Source organism: Hippopotamus amphibius, chromosome 3 (genome assembly GCF_030028045.1).
Source record: "Hippopotamus amphibius kiboko isolate mHipAmp2 chromosome 3, mHipAmp2.hap2, whole genome shotgun sequence".
NCBI lineage: Eukaryota > Metazoa > Chordata > Mammalia > Artiodactyla > Hippopotamidae > Hippopotamus > Hippopotamus amphibius.
In genome coordinates, this window is record NC_080188.1 from 19,478,914 (window position 1) to 19,496,936 (window position 18,023).

The following is an 18,023-nucleotide window of genomic DNA, read 5'->3' on the forward strand; positions in this document are numbered from 1 at the left end:
GGACAAAACAGCATTTAGTACTTATGAATGTCAATTTGTGCACCTGTTGACTTTAGTTGCTTTGAAGGGGAGAGTAAAGAGGACGGAGTAGTGGACTTCGTAGGAAAAGTGGGCTTAAGTTATGGAATGTTTTTTCTTTATTAAAGTAGGCATAGTATCTGTACACAATAGAGGCTAAATAAATATCAGTGTAGGTGCATTTTTAAAATACTATCTGAGGATTTAAAGTCTCTGCTGCTTGATTATCCATGGTTATGCATGTCTTTTGATATGCACAGCAGTAACCATTAATTAGTCAATGTGAATTTTAGAAAAGAGCTACCATTTTTGCCTTCCTTCTGTTCAGCTTTTTATATGCAAATCACATTGTAAATCTTGAGAATAATCTTAGTTTGTCAGGTCAAACATTAAATCTCAGCAGATCACTTTATTAGTAGTTTTATTAGGAATTAAAGAAGAGGTTGGGTTTTTTAAAATATATTTACCATGCCAGGCAACGAGTAAGCCAGACATCATTAGGATTGTATCTGGACTCTTGACTTTATTTATTTATTTTTAAAATTTTATTTATTTTTGGCTGCGTTGGGTGCTTTCTCTTTTCGTGGCGAGCCGGGGCTACTCTTCGTTGTGGTGCTCAGGTTTCTCGTTGCGGTGGCTTCTCTTGTTGTGGAGCATGGGCTCTAGGCACGGTCTTCAGTAGTTGTGGCACACGGACTCAGTAGTTGTGGTTCGTGGGCTCAGTGTGCCACGGCACGGGTTTAGTTGCTCAGTGGCATGTGGGATCTTTCTGGACCAGGGCTTGAACCTATGTCCCCTGCATTGGCAGGTGGATTCTTAACCACTGCGCCACCAGGGAAGTCCTGGATTCTTGACTTTTAATAACAGTCCTTTCATCTTTTATTGGACCTTTGTAGCTGTACCATTTAATTTTATGTTACTTTCATAATATGATATAGTATTTAGTAGAATGAATTTCCCCCATGTGTTTTAAAATCTTTTTTTTAATACATCCTCTCTATTAAATTTAAGAATTAGTTTGGGAGACTGACATGAATAATATTTAATTTTTCTGTTCTGAAGCAGGCTATCTTTTAGAAAATTTTTTCTTTTGTCTTTGAATTTGTTTCTTCTGCCTGTAGTGTTGTTGGAGGGATTGGTAGAGGTAGGCAGGACACCGAGGCTTGTAATACAGGAAGCAATGTTTATTGTACCGGTACAGGCCCAGTGGATTCATATCCAAAGACTGAGCCCCGAACCAAAGAAAGTTTCTCCTTTTATAAACCAGTTCCTGTGCTTTTTGGGAGCCTATAGCTATGCTTATCTAGGCAGGAGCAAGGTACAGAAGCCAGAGTGCAGACGTTAGGTTTTCCCTTATCTCCTTGACTCAGATGTCTGCGCTGCCCCTGGCAGGATCTTTGTGAAAGAGGCCATAAGTTACTTATTCACTGAGGCTTGCATTCTCTATGTTTGGCTTGTCCTTTCCTGCTTTTGTTATTAACCTGCCTCAGTGTCTTCACTGTTCTCCCTGTTCTCCCCTGCTTCAAAATTTAGGTGGTATATGTTGTAAAGTCTTCTTCCCTTCCTTCTCCCAGCAGAGATAATCACGTACTCATTGTATTACCTCTGAACCTTTAATGTATTTCCATTATATACTTACTGCTATATTGAGCTACCTCCTCTCTATAGTAACTGTGAGTTTCACTGAATTTTACTCAATTTTTTTCCCCTAACACTAGTCCCAAAGCTATATCTGTGTAGGTATTAGATAAATATTGGCATGAATAAAGGAGATATTTTACTGTAAAAAATATTTCTCCCAGTTACTATCTGTATGCTGATAATTCTTATATCTCTAACCCAAAGCTCTTTCCTGATAACCGGATTCATATATCATCTACCTTCATGATATATTCATTTGTACGCTCCCACAGGTAACTCAGACTGAGCATATCCCAAACTGTAGTTATTATCAACCCAGCCTCAAACTAAAAATTTGAAACAAACTACCTCTTCTTTCTAGGGGAAGATTAAATGAGATAGTGCATGTGTGGTAAGAATTCAATAAATAGTAGGCACTGCTAATAATAACTTGGCAGAAACATGGGCTATTCCTTTTCCTTTCTTTTTCCATGTATATTCTGATTGATTACTGATCCCTGTTGGATTCTTCCTCCTTAGTATCTCTTGAATCTGTGCCTTTTCTCTGTTCCCAAGGCTATCATCCTGCTCCGTGGTTAGCATCATTGCTTACCTGGATTGCTGCAATAGTCTCCTAAGTGGTTATCCCTGCTTCTAGTCTTGCCTTCCAATCCACATTTCCCACTGTAACTGGAATAATCTAACACATTTAAATCTGTAACTCCCTTGCTAAACCTCCCCTCCCCCACCTTTGTTTTTTGGCTGTGCCATGCTGCTCAGCTCATGGGATCTTAGTTCCCCGACCAGGGATCAAACCTGTGCCCTCCTGCAGTGGAATCGCAGAGTCCTAATCACTGGACTGCCAGGGATGTGCCAAAGCCTTTTTTTTTTTTTTTTTTGGTGACTTCATTGCCTTCAGGATAAAATGTGAACTTCTTAACTTGGCTTTCAGGATCATGATCTGGCATCTGTTTACTTCTTCATCCTCTGTCACTTTTTTCCCTTTTGCCCTCAATGTGCTGCTAGTCATAAACAACTACTTGCATTTCGCCCTCAGGATGCCACATTTGTTAAATCTAGGCCTGCGTGCAGAAGCTTTCCTCTGTCTGGAAAGCCTCCCCTAGCCCCCTGCTTCCCTCCCCTTTGGTTTTGTTAGCTCCTACTTATGTCTCAGGTCTCCACAGAGGTGATACCTCTCTAGGGAAGCCGGCCCTCTACTTGTTTCCCTAGCATTCTACATTCCCATTTGTAACTGCCTATTGTCATCGCACCATGTACTAGTTAGGGTGTAACAGAATAAAGAGGTAAATTGACTTATCTTAAAAAATGATGTGAGGGACTTCCCTGGTGGTCCAGTGGTTAAAACTCCATGCTTCCACTACAGGAGGCATGGGTTCCATCCCTCATGGGGGATCTAAGATCCTGCATCCCTCTCCGTGCGACCACAAAAAAAGACGTGATTTGCATAGAATGTATTAAAAAGGGAATTACATAGTAATTTGGGGGTTTACCTAGTAGGGAAGTGGGAAGAGAAAGACGATATATCTGATAGATGAAAGTTTTCTAAGTAGGAATGGCATACTAGGTAGGTCCTTTTACACTTTCAATGAAATATATGTTTACATATAATTTCCATCTTATTCAGTTTTTCTGGTTATTAGTTAGGACTTTTTGGATTGCAAGTAACAGAGATACAGTTTGAAATCGCCTATGGATGGAAGACTTACTAGTTCAATAACCATATAACAGAAAGTGTATGGGTAGAGATGGCCAAGGAGCTAAGGTGGGAACGTGCCCATAGTTAGATCCTTCCTATACTTTTATTTTTTGGCTGCACTGAGCGGCATGTGGGATCTTAGTTCCCCAACCTGGGCCTCAGCAGTGAAAGCTCCGAGTCCTAATCACTGGATCACTAGGGAATTCCCAATCCCTCCTATACTTATAATCTATGACACTGGCATCGTCTCTCCTACTGCAAATATGCTTCTTCACAAGGTGGGACCTAGATCCTGGCGCACAGGCTTTTCTACTTAGAGACTCATGTCAGAGGCTTTATGTAGATTTGGTCACTTGCCTGTCCTTTGACCAATCCCTGCAACTGAGGGGATGAGGTACTATGCCTAGTTCAGCGTAGGTCATGTGATGTGCTTACTTATATGGCCAGCGGTCTCTTAGCAGGAATCAGGCCCCTGGTGGAGTAGGGGAGGAGAAGGAGTTTTGGGCAGACACAAAGAATGTCCATTCTGAATCTTAACCACCCTTCTGACTTTCAATTTATTTCCCTAGGTATTTTATTAATGGGAAAGAGATGCCCTGTATTATGGACCTGAGTATTCCAGGTACTGAAATGGTAAGCCCAATATTTTAAAGAACTAAATTGGTTTTTGGTTTGTGCTGGCATACAACAAATATTTATTAAGCTCTTGTTTGCTAAATAAAAACACATTGTGAGATGCTTATAGACTAGTAGTCTAAACAAATAAATATAAAGGTGCTAAGGCAGAGTTATATCTAGGGTGCAGTGGCAGCTCTGTGTAAATCAGACTTTGGGATAGTGGAAAACTTTCCTGAAAGGAAGTTAATTGAGCTAAGAAATATGGGTTGGTTGGGATGAGGGTGGAGGGACTTTTGAGTAGAACATGTGTGAGGAACAGAAATGTGAAATGATCTACTTTGGGAAACCAATAATTAGATACAGGAGGAGTAGAGAGTACCTGAGGAGGAGTAGAGGAAGAGGAGGGTGAGTATAGGTAAGGGGCCAGATCATAGAAATACTTGAATGCTTTACCAAGGAGTTGAATGCTTTACCAATGAGTTGGAACTTGATCTTGAAAGCTGTAGAGTCATTGAAGCATTTTAAGCTGGAACTCTCAGGCTTGAAGTGCCTGTGTAATATCCAAGTGGATGTCTGTTAGGCTGATCTCAGAGAGACAGCAGTGAGCAGTCCTTAGAAGAGATGTTAGTTCTCTGCACAGGAATCAAACCTGGGTAGCCTGGATGAAAACCAGGAATCCTAGCCACTAGACCACCAGGGGCTAGAGGCTAGAAGCAAAGTGGCCCTGGCTCTTGCCCCCGTTTGAAAGCAGAGATGTTTCAAGGAGGCAAAACTATAAAAACAGGTATAAATTTTATTATTAGAGACACAGCACAAGTAGGAGAGCACACAAAAACTGTTTATTTAAGACTGAAGCAAGGCAGAAATAATACACCTGGAGAGAAAGTGTATGGGCATCCTCTCTAATGAGTAAAGAGGTGATTTAAATCATGTGTATAGGAGAGTCCTTCCAGGTCTTTGTTTACTTTTGGCCAATTATCTTGTTTCTTTTTCACATCAGACCTGTCCTAGGACTGTCCCCAACATGTGTGTGCAACTTTTTGCTAAGATGGATTCCACCACAAAGGCCTGAGGGGGTATGTCCACACTTATTATGGAGTGGCTCCCATTTCCTTTTTTTAACCCCCAAGGAGCCTTCGTGAGCTTGTGCAGACAGGGAAGTTTTCCTTGACCTCAGGAGTGGTCATCTTATCTCTTTACTTCAACAAAGCTCAGCTCTTGCCAGTAACTTTGTCCTGAGTGTCTAGGGAAAACCAAGCTTCAATTTTACTCCACTTGACAAACACCAGCTGTCCAACCCAGGGGTCCATCTATCGCCTACCTTAAGGCAGTTAACTGTATTGGAGGTTGGGAGAGAATTCTTGGCTGCACTACAGGAAGGATGCTTTAACACCTCAAAAAGGAAGTTTTTGCAGTGTCAACAGTGTGGGCAGAAGTGTGCGGATGTGCATTCTCATGCAAGATCACAACGCCCTTGGATAGCAGTCCTCTGCATTTAATCTGAAGTTTAGGCTTCAGATCTTCAATAAGCATCTCACTGTACCGAGCACTGTTGATTGTTGAACGCTTTTCCTGATAATGTCCCAATACTGGACCTTGAGAATCCCAGAAAACAGTATAGCATCAATTTTCCAGCTGATGGTTGACTTTTTAAAAATTAATTAATTAACTTATTGGCTGCATTGGGTCTTTGTTGCTGCGCATGGGCTTTCTCTAGTTGTGGTGAGCAGGGGCTACTCTTTGTTGTGGTGCTTGGGCTTCTCATTGCAGTGGCTTCTCTTGTTGCGAAACATGGGCTCTAGGTGCGCGGGCTTCAGTAGTTCTGGCACGTGGGCTCAGAAGTTGTGGCTTGCGGGCTCTAGAGCACAGGCTCAGTAGTTGTGGTGCACGGGCTTAGTTGCTCTGTGGCATCTTCCCGGACCAGGGCTCGAACCTGTGTCCCCTGCATTGTCAGGTGCATTCTTAACCACTGTGCCATCAAGGAAGTCCCTATTTTTACTTTTTTGAAGAGCCTGTGTACCATTTTTCACAGTGGCTGCTCCGTTTCTACATCCCCATCAACAGTATACAATAACTAACTTTTTTTTTCCCCCTCAAGGTTATTTTGGCTATTTGGGTTCTTATCTTAATTTTTATCTTTTAAAAAATTTCCTTTCATTTTCTTCCTTCCCTTACCACATGATTGAATTTTTCTTTTTTTTAGGACACATATGTAACCAGATATAACCTTTAAAATATTGAGTGTGCCCTGCTTTATTAAAACTTGCTATATTTGAATTCAAAGTTTCAAATTAAGAGTTGGTATTTGAATTAAAAAAGGATTTTTTACTTTGTAGAGGTAAACAAACCAGTTTACTTGAAGCATGGTGCACTTTAAAAACTTTTATTAGCAAAATACATAGACATATAGAAAATAGAATAGTACATTGAACTCATGTATACCCACCTCCTAGAGTTAATGATTACTAATAATTTTGCTACATTTGCTTTGTATATATATATTTCTATGTATATATAAATTTCCTGAATGATTTAAAAGTAAATGGTGACAAATGAGTTTTTCTGGGTTTTGTTTTGTTTTTCTTCTTGTGTACCATACATTTGTGTTATAAATGTTATATATATTTTTAACTTTGATAAATTTCATTTAAGGGTTTAGCTTGAAATTCACTCTTTTAAAAGTTTATAAGATGGGACTTCCTGGGTTGCACAGTGCGCAGTGGTTGAGTCCAGTGCAGCCAATAAATAAATTAATTAATTACAAAAAAAAGTCTTCAAAAAAAACGTTTATAAGACATACTATCTTTGACATATCTTCCAGAAAAAGGATATTCTCCTGTATAACCACAAAACCATTATGATTCCTTGCAAAATTATCAATAATTCCCTAATATATAATACTCATACCATATTCAGATTTCTCTGATTGTTCCAAAAACATCTTTTATTGCCTTACAGGCATGTACTGTTTAGTTGTCCCACCATTTGGATGCTTGTTTGATCACCAGGTCAAGGTGATGACAACCAGGTCATTGTATTGTAAAATTATGTTTGTATTTTTATATCTAGCAAATAATCTGTGGCATGGTACTGTGGCACCAGGTGTATCTCTATCAACCTTTCATCTAATGATTTTAGCCTTCATTGATGATTGTGGTGATTCTTGATCAGCTGTTTAATTATGGTTTACAATATGGTAATTAGTTTTAGAGCCTATTATATAGTTGTCTTCAATAAGTAAGAGGTTTCTCATCAATTAGGGCTATTTTGTTACCTTGAAATGATGTTCTACTTAAAAGGCAGAATAAATGCTTAGGTCTTTCCCTTTATATAACCATTTCCCTTTATATAACTCCAATGGTGACAGATGAGGTTGGTCTTTTTTCTTTACTTTGTGGTTTTCTGTTTGGAATATGATATATATTTATGTGTTTATATTTTGGACTTCGATTTCATTTAGGATTATTGTTTGATATAAATTTGCTTTTGATACATATGTGTATAATATATCATCATTTACATTTTTTTTTTTTTATAGTAGTAAGAAGACATTATGTTGGATAACAGGAAGAACTATAGAGTTTGCAGGTGTCAACTGTGGCCTTAATAGACACATTGATAGCATCAATGCCAGACAGATGGTAAGTTTATTGAAGTCATAGAGTGTGTACATTTTACATATAGGTTTTCAAGCTTTTATTTACGTATTTTTGTGATTTAAAAAATCTCTCATAAGAAGGAAAATGTAATCACATATTTTGTTACTAGAATTTCTCAAAGAGCTTGTGGTTGCATAAAACATGTTGACCCAAGAAGTCTAAAGAACTGTATTATGGTTTCCCATTTAATGTGTGTTTTGGTGTCTTTGCTTCTAAAATGCCACTTCTTGCTCCTTCATATTGTATGTATTTTAGCCATCCACAAATATTTTTTGTACACCTGTTTTATGTATGGGACTATGACTAAATGCCAGATTGAAATAGTATATATCATAATCTGTGTTCTCAAGGAACATGGCTAATTGGGGAAATAAACACATACAGATGAAAATATGTCAGTAAAACCAACAATGTGAGACTCTAAAATATCTAAGCAAGATGAGTACTGGTAGTAAGTAATGAAGGAATAAAGAAAGTGGTGAAGAATTGTAGAGAAATACACTTTCCTGCCATTCTTTGGCCCAAAGCTGTATATCGTTCAGCAACTGGCTTTTTCCCTTAAGAATATATCTCAGAGATCTTTCTGGTTTTTACATTCTACCTTCAACTTTTTCATAGCTGCATTGTGTTCCAGAGCATGATTTTTGTCATAATTTATTTAACCATACTTTATCAATAGTTAGTAGGTCTTCAGTTATTACTTACAGTAGTTCTTATGACAGACAGATACATTTTAACATTATTGGTTACCTTAAGTTGGTTATATTTTCTGTAAATAATGTCTTTTTTAGTGATACACCCTTTGGTACCTTGATGAGATTTAGAATCTACCTTTAAGCAGTACACTTAAAATCATCTTGTAGGTAATTGAATCCCCAATAAAGATTGATTGTATTGGTTCTTGGTAGCAACTGTTTCCGAGAGAAATGCTTTCTGATCTTGCCTGGGATTGTACCATGTCTGTCTTCTAACTTCCATATATGTTCCTTATAGAGAGGTGGCTTTTTGTTTTTGTTCCTTTTGTGGTGGTTTTAAAGAGCTAAAATAGTATTAATATATTTGATTCTTAGTATCAGTTTTCTTAGGCCTATTCTTTCTAAATGGTTCATATTGAGTATTAAATAGAATATCTTTCTTGGTTGTTATAGAAATTTATTTCTGGATATTTTTCCATAAAGGTAAGTTCTTTAAAATTATTAGCCCTTATAATATATGCATGTAACAGATTTATTCATAAAATGATATAGAAAAATTTTTAAGTGTTAGGATTGTGCTCATGTGGTTTTTAGTAGGAAAGTTTTTTCCCCTGAAGTGGTATTTATTGGTGCATCCACTTTAATGGCAGTACTGACCATTGCCATACCACTGTTAGAGTTCATGTTCACTTTTGCTACTATTTATAGATTTCATATTCATACTGAATTTTTTTTAATGGTTAAAAGAATATATATCCTTATCTGTTAAAAAGAAAAGAAAAGAACTAGAGTTGATAAGACCTCTGCTTAACATGCTGAAATATTTTGATGATAATCTGTGAGCAAGTATGTATTGGTTAGGTTCTGTCAGTTTAAAATTTAATAATAGAAGTAGAAGAGCTTGGAAAATGTGTATATGAAATTTATATATTCATGGTATCACTATTAATAACAATTTATATTATTTGTTTTTAGGTTCTTCATTTGAGAACCAGCCCTTTCACATTTCTCCATAATATATCAAAACTTCTTACCCATCCTTATTTCCCATATCCTTTTAGAATACTTAGGTCAGGTATGTATGTGAAGAAGCTACACAAGCTTGTTAAAACTAGTGTATTAATAAGTCCTTCTTTATGGAAAAAGGAAGATATCAATATATAAGATAAGGTGATAAAAGTTAAATGTGAACATTACTTAAGTGAATAAATAGGATTGAAATAAACTGGATATCCTGAGCAATTGGGAGGAATGTCAGCTATGTATGTTTTTACATGAGAGTTTCTTCCCTATACTGAATACTGGTTGGATACTTAAACTGCCTGTATATTTAGATCCTTTTCCATATAGGTATACAGAATAAAAAAAAGGGATGGAAGGATATATAGTTTGCAAGCTGGAGGAAGTGTATAGGGAAGTCCAAGATTCAGCTTTAATTAATAATAGTGATTGTTTTTTCCCCTGATGATGAAAGAGTATATATATTATAGATTATTTGGAAACTGCAAAAGTAGTATATAAGAAGTAGATAAAAAAAGTAGTAGTGAAAAATAAAGTTACCATTACCCAGGATTTCCTTTCTAGTTAATATAGTCCAGTCCCATTTAGGTGTCTGTATAAATTATATTTTATTTTATGTCTTGCTTTCTTTTTTAACATAGTTTTTTAAAAAACTCTAGTTAATATTATCCAAAATATAGTCCTTAATGGCTGTATAAAATTCCATCTTATGAATCTACAGGGATATTATATCTAGTGGAGTCTAACAAACCTGGGTTCAGATCCCGGTTTTACTACTTAAGAGCCTTAAGCCTGATACTTACTTTTTCTAGTCCTTAGTTTTTTTATTTGTGAAATAGGCATATTATTACTTACTGTTTTAAGAATTAAGTAAAATCATGATCTTAACATTCTAGCTGACATATGTTAAGTATTTAATACATTATACTTACTATTTAGAAATTTTTTTATCATTCCTTTCTTACCAAATATTTAGTTGTTTTCCATTTTTCTTTGTTAAAAAAGTTACAGTATTTTGAACATCTCTATATAAATATTTATGTAAATCTGTGATTATTTTTTACGATGAATTTCTAGAAGTGGAATAAAAAAGTGGGTCAAAAAATATAAGTAACCTAAAATTTCTTGATATGTAGTGAATGCCATTTTGCTTTTCAGAAAGGTTATACCAGTTTATGCTTTTCACAGTGTATGAGAATTTTTATTTTACTCTAGCCTTGCCAACACTGGCTATTGTCATTTTAAAAATTATTTTCATTTGATAGGCAATATAAAAATGTTTTAAGTCAATTTTATCTCTTTTAATTTGGTTTTATTAATGGGGTTAAACTTTTTAATATTTATTGAGTATTTCTATTTCTTCTTAGAATTCTGTACCTATTGCTTTCTTGTTCTTCTTGATTCTTTTTCCCTGCCTTAATCCTTTATTCATACAGCAGAAATTTATCGAGTGCTTACTATATGCTAGACATTGTTTTAGTATTGGTATTTAATTTTGGTACTTATTGTTTAGTGATGGCAGTGCAGGAGTGAAGAGAATTGACAAAAACATTTGTTTTCAAAAAGCTTACTGTCTAGTGTCGGTATACAGGCATTAAACAAAATAAACATCTAAACTATAGAGTGATAACTGCTTTGAAGCAAAAAAATAATGAAAGGAAGATGGAGAGAACTCTGCATGTGTGCACAATTTTACACTGGGTGATTAGGGAAAGCCTCACTACAAAGGTGCCATGAATAAAGTCTTATAAAAAGTAAGTCAGATAGATATCTGGGTGGGGAAGCACATTTCAGGCTATGAATCAAGTGTAAGGGCAGAAAAGCAGGAGAATACTGGGTGAGTTTAAGAAAGAGCAAGAACACTCTATGACATAAACCATAGCAAGATCCTTTTTGACCCACCTCCCAGAATAATGGAAATAAAAACAAAAATCAACAAATGGGACCTAATGAAACTTAAAAGCTCTTGCACAGCAAAGGAAACCATAAACAAGATGAAAAGACCACCCTCAGAATGGGAGAAAATATTTGCCAACGAAGCAACTGACAAAGGATTAATCTCCAAAATTCACAAGCAGCTCATGCAGCTCAATATCAAAAAAACAAACAACCCAGTTCAAAAATGGGTGGAAGACCTAAATAGACATTTCTTCAAGGAAGACATACAGATTGCCAACAAACACATGAAAAGATGCTCAACATCACTAATCATTAGAGAAATGCAAATCAAAACCACGATGAGGTATCACCTCACACTGGTCAGAATGGCCATCACCAAAAATTTAGAAACAATAAATGCTGGAGGGGATGTGGAGAAAAGGGAACCCTCCTGCACTGTTGGTGGAAATGTAAATTGATACAGCCACTATGGAGAACTAAAAATAGAGCTACCATATAACCCAGCAATCCCACTACTGGGCATATACTCAGAGAAAACCATAATTCAAAAAGATACATGTACCACAATGTTCACTGCAGCACTATTTACAATACCCAGGACAAGGAAGCAACCTAAATGCCCATCAACAGATGAATAGATAAAAAAGATGTGGCACATATATACAATGGAATATTGCTCAGCCATGAAAAGGAATGAAATTGAGCTATTTGTAGTGAGGTGAATGGACGTAGAGTCTGTCATACAGAGTGAAGTAAATGAGAAGAGAAAAACAAATACCATATGCTAACGCATATATATGGAATCTAGAAAAATGGTACTGATGAACCTAGTGGCAGAGCAGGAAGAGATACGCAGATGTAGAGAACAGACTTGAGGACATGGCGGTGGGGAGGGGAAGCTGGGACGTAGTGAGAGAGTATCATTGACATATACACACTACCAAATGTAAAATAGATAGCTAATGGGAAGCTGCTACAGAGCACAGGGAGATCAGCTGGATGCTTTGTGAAGACCTAAGTAGGTGGGATAGGGAAGGTGGGAGGGAGGGGATATGGAGATATATGTATACATATAGCTGACTCACTTTGTTGTACAGCAGAAACTAACAATACTGTAAAGCAATTATACTCCAATAAAGATGGGGAAAAAAAAGAGCAAGAGGGAGAGTAGCAGGAAATGATTTGAGAGAATTATTAGGGAACCAGACTGTTTAGGACTGTAACTAGGTCATTTTAAGAACTTGGGCTTTTACTCTGTATGAGTTGCAGAGCTATTGGAGGTTTTGAAAGCAAAGGAGTGACCTGATTTGACTTATGATCTACTGATTCAGTGCAGTCCCTGTCAACATGCTATCTGACGTTGCAGAAATTGACAAGCTGACTCTAAATTTCACATGGAAAATGCAAGGGGCCCGGAATGTCAAAACAGTTTTGAAAAAGGAGAACAAAGTTGGAAGACTCATATTTCCTAATTTTAACACTTACTGCAAAGCACAGTAATCAAGACAATGTGATACTGGCATAAGAATAGACATATAGATGAATGAAATAGAATTGAGAGTCAAGCAGTAAACTCTTATTCTCATGGTCAGTTGATTTTCAGTAAGGGTCCCAAGACCATTCAATGGGAAAAGAATAGTCTTTTCAACCCATGGTGATGGGACAACTGGATATCCACATGAAAAAGAATGAACTTGGACCCCTATCTTACACCACATACAAAAAGTAACTCAAAATGGATTGAAGACCTAAATGTAAGAGCTAAAACTATAAAATTCTTAGGCGAAAACATGGCATATATCTTTGTGACCTTGGTTTAGGCAATGGTTTCTTTTTTTAATTTATGTTTTTTAAAGTGGGTATCATTTATTCCCTTTAGTTTTCTTAATTTAGCTAGAAAATGGCTGCACAATAAAATGGGGAATTTTTTGTTTTGTTTTTAAGAACTTTTATTTGGATATAATTGACATACAGTAAACTGCACATGGCAATGGTTTCTTAGATAGGACAGCAAAAGTGTAAATGACAAAAGAAAAAATAAATTAATCAAGATAAAAAAATATGCTTCAAAGGACACCATCCAGAAAGTGAGAAGACAACCCACAGAATGAGAGAAAATATTTTGTATTTGATAAAGGACTTGTATCCAGAAATATAAGGAACTCTTGCAGCTCAGTAACATAGACTAGTAACCCTTAAATTTAAAAATGGGCCAAGGTTCCAAATAGACATTTCTTCAGAGAAGATATATGAATGCCAGTAAGCTCATAAGTGATGGTCATTGCTAGTTATTAGGGAAATGCAAGTTAAAACTGCAATGAGATACCATTAGGATGGCCATAGTCAAAAAGAGGGACAATAACAGGTGTTGGTGAGGATGTAGAGAAATGGGAATCCCCATACAATTCTGGTAGAAACTTAAAATGGTGCAGCCACTTTGGAAAACAGTCTGGCAGTTCCTCAGAAGGTTAAACATAGAGCTACCATATGATCAGAATATACATTGAATTTAGAACTGGCAGGATTTGCTGGATGATTAGACATGAGGTGTGAGGGAAAGAGGAGGCAAAAATGACTCAGTTTTTTGGCCTCAGCAACTGGAAACTGCTGTTGCTGAGGTTGAGAGGTCTGCAGTGGAGGATCAGAAGATCACTTAGGCATGTTTGATTTGAGATGTCTATTAGATACACATAGTGGAGATGTTCAGTGGGTGGTTTGACATGGGTCTGGAGTCAGGGAAGAGGTGCAGATTCAAGGTGTAAATTAGTTAGCATTTTGTTAGTGTTTAAAGCCACGGAGAGAACACCAAAGGAGAGGGTAAGACTGGGAAGGCTCCACTGATTCCAAACTGAGTAATGAGAAAATCCTGAGTGGCACTGTCCTGAGAAGAAGATAATGTTGTTAGAATGTTCTTTGGAGGAGGGATTTATTAGCTGAGTAAATGCTCCTGACAGGTCTAGACCATTAGGTTTAATTTTATATTCTCAATGTTGGTGTTAAAGAGGAATACAATTCTGCAACCTACCTAAATTATCTGGGTAATCCAACAGGTAATCTGTAAATTCTTTTGGATTTATATGCACTCAGTTTTAGAATCTGTGAATGATGATGTTTCTGCTTTTTCCTTTCTAATCTTTAAAACTTTTATTTCCTTTTCAAGTCTTAATGCTCTGGCCATGACCTCTGGTACAATGTAGTTGACTATGTGACTTTTCTTCTTTATTTTGTTAATATCAGGAATTGCATTGGTTGACTTTCAAATATTTTGACAACCTTATATTCTTAAAATAAATTCAGATTAGCGATGCATTATTTTTATCAATCACTAATAATTTTTGTATTTTATGTAACATCACTCATAATTTATGTATTACTACTTTAATATTTTGTTTAGGAATTTTGCATCTATTTTCATAAATCAAATAGGCTTGTAATTTTTCTCTCTTTTAATATCCTCGCAAAGTTTTGTTATCAGGTTATATTGGCCTCATAAAATGAGTTGGGAAGTGCTTCTTTTTTCTCTGGTCTCTGGAAAAGTTTGTATAAGATTGATATTAGATTATTTAGTGGAATTTATTTATTTATTTATTTAAAAAAATTAAAATTTTTTTGACCTTGCCATGCGGCATGCAGGATCTTAGTTCCCCAACCAGGGATGGAACCCAAGCCCCCTGCAGTGGAAGAGTGGAGTCCTAACCACTGGACCACCAGAGAAGTCCCTTTAGTGGAATTTATTGATGAAGCTACATAGATCTAGAGTTTTCTTTGTGGGAAGGTTTTAAGTTACAGATTTCACTTCTTTAATAGGTATAGAGCTATCAGATCTTTTTTCTTATATCTGGTATGGTATGATGTTTGTTTATTAAAAAATAATATGTGCATTTCATTTAAAGTTTAAAATTTATGGGTGTTAAATTATGATATCTTCATCTCTTTTTTTAACAACAAAGAATTTATTCATTAATTTCAAACTTTAACAAGGTGAAAAGGAAGCAAATTTCTTCAATAAATTGTATATAGACATATACTGGACCCCTAGAGAGATGTATCAGAGTCTTAAGATAGTGAGAGTCTTGTAAGACAAGATTGATCTCCTTTTTTTAAATGTCAGTGGGCTTGAGAGTGATGTTTCCATTTTCATTTCTAATATTGGTTGTTTGTGCCTTTTCTCTCTTTTTTTGATCACTCTTGCCAGTGATTTATCTTGCATTTTTTTTGTTTTTTGTTTTTTAAAGAAAAACCATCTTTGACTTTTTTGATCCTCCATACAACTATAGTTTTCTATTTTCTCTTTGCTCTTTATTATTTCCTTCTTTCTAGTTTCTTTGGGTTTGATTTGCTGTTTTCTTCAACTGTTTGTTGGATGCTTAAATCATTGATTTTTTTTTAGCCCTTTTATTAAAATTAATCAATCAATTAATTAATTTTTGGCTGTGTTGGGTCTTTGTTGCTGCCAGCGGGCTTCCTCTAGTTGCAGCAAGGGGGGGCTACTCTTTGTTGTGGTGCACGGGCTTCTTATTCTCATTGTGGTGGCTTCTCTTGTTGTGGAGCACGGGGTCTGCGACGCGGGCCTCCGTAGTTGGGGCACATGGGCTCAGTATTTGTAGCTCTCAGGCTTAGTTGCTCTGCAGCATGTGGAATCTTCCTGGATCAGGGTTTGAACCTGTATCTCCTGCATTGGCAGGTGGATTCTTAACCACTGTGCCACCAGGGAAGTCTCTAGCCTTTCTTCTTTTCTAATGTATGCATTTGTATGCTCTTCTTCTGTGCATGACTTTAATTGTATCTCACAAGTATGGATTATAACATTTTTATTTGGTTAAAAATATTTTCTAATTAATATTAATACTTATTTTTAAAATTAATATTAATTTGTAATTAACATAATGATGTCTTTGATGTATAGACGTGTATTTCTTAATTTTCAAGTAATTGGGTTTTCTAATTATATTTTAGCCACTGATTTCTAGCATAATTCCTTGTGTACTTGAAAATAAAATGCATTGTGTTGTATAGATATTAAGTCAAATTATACTTACCGTGTGGCTTGAATCTTGTGTCCTTTCTGTTTTTTCCTCTTCCTTTTCCTCCTCCTCCTCTGTATGTCTGGGTGGGGGGTGGAGTGGGGACCTTCTTGTTCTAATAGTTACAGAGAGAGGGCTTTTACTAGTTGAATACAAATTTAGGATTGCTGTAACTTCCCAGTGGATTAAACCTTTTATCTTTGACTTTTATCATTGACATAGGTTACTGGTAATTTGGATATAAGCAGTTTTTAGTGTAGTGGTAGAAATGGTGGGGGCAAAATCCTGTTTAAGAAAGAATGGAAGGAGAGAAATTAGAAAGACTGCCATATGTTGTGCATATTTTCCCCTAAATGTTTTTTTGATATACAGGCATTTTACATTTAAATGTGGCTAGATGTGTTAGTACTTCTTTTTCTTTATGACCTTCAATTTGTACTTTTTGTATATAAGGCTTCTTAGCTTCCTAAAGTGGGATATTCACTTGCCCTATAGAATTTATATTCTAGAACAGTGCTGTCCAATATAACTTATGGAAAAGTTTACTGTGCAGTATGATAGTCATAAACTACATGTAGCTATTGAGCACTTGAAATGTGACTAGTATGACTGAGGAACTGATTTTTTAATTTTACATCCTTTTTTTCAAAATTAAACTTTTTGAGATTGTAGATTCATGTGCAGTTGTATAAATAATACAAAGAAATCTCCTGCGCTCATTACTTAGTTCCCCCAATGAAGAAACATGTTTACAAAGCTGTACTATGGCATCACAACCAGGATATTGACGTTAATACAGTCAAGATACAGAACATTTCCATCACCATAAAAATCCCTCAAATTACCCTTTTATAGCCACACCCACTACTCCCCTCTCCTTCCTCCTCCGTAACCTTTGGCAACCGCTAATCTGTTCTCTGTTTCTATGATTTTGTCGTTTCAAGAATGTTAAATAAGTGGGGATTATTCATTATATAGCCTTTTGGGATTGACTTTTTTCACTCAGTATAATTCTGTAATTCTCTGGAATTTCATGCAGGTCTTGTGTATCAATAGTATGTTTCTTTTTACTGCTGACTAGTACTTCATGGGATGGAAGTAACATAGTTTGTTTAACCATGTACCCATTGAAGGACATATGAATTGTTTTTTAGCTTTTGGTTATAATGAGTAAAGCTGCTACAAACATTTGTGTACAGGTTTTTGGGTGAACCTAATTTTTCATTCTTAGAGATAAATGCCCAGAAGTGCAATTGCTTAATTGTATGGTAGTTGCGGGTTTACTTTAAGAAACTGCCAAACTATTGTCTAGAGTGGCTTTACCATTTTACATTCCCATCAGCAGCATGGGAGCCATCCAGTTTCTCTGCATTCTTGCCAGGATTTGGTGTTGTCATTATTTTTTGTTAGCCAACTTAATAGATGTGTAAGTAATATCTCATTGTAGCTTTAAATTGCATTTACTTAATGGCTAAAGATGTTGAAATCTTTTATGTGCCTATTTGTCATCTGTATATCCTTTTGGTGTAATGTCCCCCCCCCCCATTTTCTAACTGAATTATTTTATTTTTTTTAATAAAGTATGAGACTTAGGTCGAAGTTTATTTTTTTTTCTGTGGATGTCTACTTGCTGCAGTTGCATTTATTGAAAAGGCTATATTTTTTCCATTGAATTGCTTTTGTACTTTTGTCAGAAGTCAGTTGAGCATATTCATGTTGGTCTGTTTTTGGGTTCTCTCTTCTGCTTCCAAGT

General features: G+C 36.0%; 1 protein-coding gene across 6 annotated transcripts in view; it reads left to right on the forward strand.

The window, feature by feature from the left end:
* N4BP2 (NEDD4 binding protein 2) overlaps nt 1–18,023 on the forward strand; it is a 90,460-nt gene that overhangs the window by 569 nt on the left and 71,868 nt on the right. For 3 of the 6 annotated variants that reach the window (XR_009052540.1, XM_057726126.1, XM_057726121.1), the window contains exons 2-4: nt 3,925–3,988; nt 7,512–7,614; nt 9,303–9,402. The gene's annotated coding sequence lies outside the window, so the exon portion shown is untranslated. Of the gene's footprint in view, nt 1–3,924; nt 3,989–7,511; nt 7,615–8,780; nt 8,811–9,302; nt 9,403–18,023 lie in introns of all 6 variants that reach the window. The other 3 variants (XM_057726122.1, XM_057726124.1, XM_057726123.1) reach the window with 2 other exon arrangements.